This window comes from Nomascus leucogenys, chromosome 16 (assembly GCF_006542625.1).
Source record: "Nomascus leucogenys isolate Asia chromosome 16, Asia_NLE_v1, whole genome shotgun sequence".
Classification (NCBI taxonomy): domain Eukaryota; kingdom Metazoa; phylum Chordata; class Mammalia; order Primates; family Hylobatidae; genus Nomascus; species Nomascus leucogenys.
In genome coordinates this window covers 89,098,737-89,101,647 of record NC_044396.1, presented here as the reverse complement: position 1 = coordinate 89,101,647, position 2,911 = coordinate 89,098,737, and positions in this window count along the sequence as shown.

The following is a 2,911-nucleotide window of genomic DNA, read 5'->3' as shown; positions in this document are numbered from 1 at the left end:
ATCATGTAATTTAGAGATTAATGTATTTCTCTCTTCACCACAGAGTCATTGTTAAGTTAGAGAACAGAGAGTAAGAAAAGTGATTTCATTTTTTAAATCAATTACAAGTCATGTTTTAACCTGAGCAAATTTTATAGAAATGTATCACAAAGGAAAAAAAAATTAAGAGTGAAGATGACAATATACTGAAAACATTGATTGTTTTTCTAACTATATTATTAAATATCAAAATGAAAAAATAAGGGTACGTTCAAGTAAGCGCTGGCTTTTCCACTGATGAAAGAATGTGCAGCCATCTGAATTACCATTTTGATGCCCATAGAGAGATATTGCTTGTGGATCTTATGATCCTTCTATTTGTGAACTCTCTAATGAGTGAAGACTCTTCTAGCACAAGCATATGAATGCCTTGGCCTAACAAGCTTTCATAGAAAAGATGCTTATATCCAGGTATAAATGTTCTAGGTCTATGAGAGTATGTATCATCCATATATTCTACACATTGGGAATGTTTTAAAATAAGCTGTGAGCAGCTCTTGTATACAGAGGGCTGTTCTGGGGACTGATGGGACGCTAGTGAAGGAGTGAAAATGCAGTTGGACCCACTACCTCCAGGTTCAGCATGTTTTTTGTTTGCTTGGTTGTTGTTGTTTTAAGACACGGTCTCGCTCTGTCACTAGGCTGGAGTGCAGTGGTGAGATCTTGGCTCACTGCAACCTCCACCTCCCAGGTTCAAGCAATTCTCATATCTCATGCCTCAGCCTCCCGAGTGGCTGGGACTACAGGCACGAGCCACCATACCCAGCCAGTTTTTTTTGTATTTTTAGTAGAGATCGGTTTTCACCATGTTGGCCAGGCTGGCCTCGAACTTCTGACATCAAGTGATCCGCCCACCTTGGCTTCCTTAAGTGCTGGAATTACAGGCATGAACCACTACGCCCAGCCTAGCAAGTGTTTTTTACAGTCATGTTCAATATTACACTCTACCTTTTGGTTAGGGTTCCGTGAAATAAATTTAAAAAATCACTCCAGGTCTTTTTAAGCAGGAAGTGATTTAATAAAGGATACCAGGCCTAAAGCAGTAGTTTATAGGCTTAGTGTCTAGGAATGATTCCCATGTCAATGCAGAAGGCACCCATCAGTGAGCCCTACTTTAGACATAATTACTGGACTTATGCCCGTACTTTCTACTCTGGAGTCAAAAAGACAATCTTGCCACTGGGGTCTCCACAATGTCCCCCCTTTAGCCCGGTAAAAGGAGAATAAACCCTGGAGTGAGGCTGAAGGAAACTTCTCATGTCTGTGGGTTTTCTTGGCATCAGAAAAAATCAAATTATGCTGAAATGTGGTCTTTGTTTTATATCTGGTATCTGGGTGTCATACAAATGTATTCAGTTCATAGAACTGTATTTTATATCCAGAACCCTAGTTAAAGGTAGTTTTTGAAATGCCATTTTTAACCTTTTAGCTTCTCCAACTAGGAGGTTGAAATGAAGGTTAAAGCAACCAATTAATAGTACCCAGCATACTAGTTTATTCTCTATTCATAAAGAAATGTAAAACAACTTAACAAATGACTACATCTGATAGTATCCCCAAGATATTTCTTTTTATCTAGAAATGTTAGTAACCATCATGCGGGGGGGCGGGGGGGAAGCTACAATGTTCTCTCAAGGCAGAATAGTAATTGGCTAGTGACAACAGAACCAAATGAGAGTAAGTGGTGAGTTTCATTAAGAAAGAAGACATACTGGGCTACAGTTAATATGTGTAGTAATCAAATAAATCGGACTTAAAGGTTACCTCTGAGTTAAATTATTCTGTCATTTATTCAACAATCCATTCATTCACTTCTTTTGTCAATTTATTATTAGTCATTCACAACCGTAAGAATTTATTCCCACAGCTTAATCATAATATGAAGGGCACTTACTCTTTACTATCTTCTTTTTATATATTGACAACAACCACTATCATTATATACACTCTTGAGATAACACTTGATAACCCAACAAAGTATCTATTAATATCCTCTTTGTACAAAGGACAAACGCTGAAGCTTAGAGCAGTCTACCTACATTTACCGAGTTCCTATCCTGTGTGAGGCAATGAGACAGATTCTAGAGACTCACGGATAAAATCCACCAAGTACCTGCCCTTATAACACTAATAGTCTAGTGACAGATACAATCAAGTGAACGTACAAGCAATGATAGGCTTAGGGCATAGCAGTTTGAATGTGGAGCTGCATTCACGAAACATCATGGTGAAGGAGGAGGAATATTTTCACCAGTAAAATATATCCCATTTCCACTAGCTAGAAACATCACTGAATCCTTGATTAAAGATAGTGTGATTTTATTAGTCAGATCACTCTAAATAGGGCCTACAGCACTTCCCAATTAATAGATCAGCAGTAATCAGCCAGCTAATTACTCCCCTGACTACAGTTGATTTCCCCTCTAGAAAGAGAATGAACAACGCATGGGAGAAAGTTGAACAGTAGCACAGACACACTATCAGGGGAGCCTGAGCCCTTGGGACCAAAGACCCCAGGGCAAGTGTGATCCCATTAAAGGAGAAGACAGGAGATGGGCTGAGGTGGCCAAGAAGGACAACAGAGTCACCAATAAGAAAGAAAGGACAAAATCATAAGAATGACCATTGGAGAGTATCTTGGAGATGATGGAGTCCAATCTCTCCATAGGAGAAAACTGAAGCCACGAAATTTAAATACACACACCTAACACTAACTAGACCGTCTGAAATTTTAGGATCCTCAGAAAACTAATGTTACTTATATTTTGATCCCCATTTCGACATTCGTTAACTATGTGATCCTAAGAGGGTTATAAAGTTTCCTTTGCCTCTGATTTCTTATCTATGCAAGTGGGAAAATGTAGTAAATACC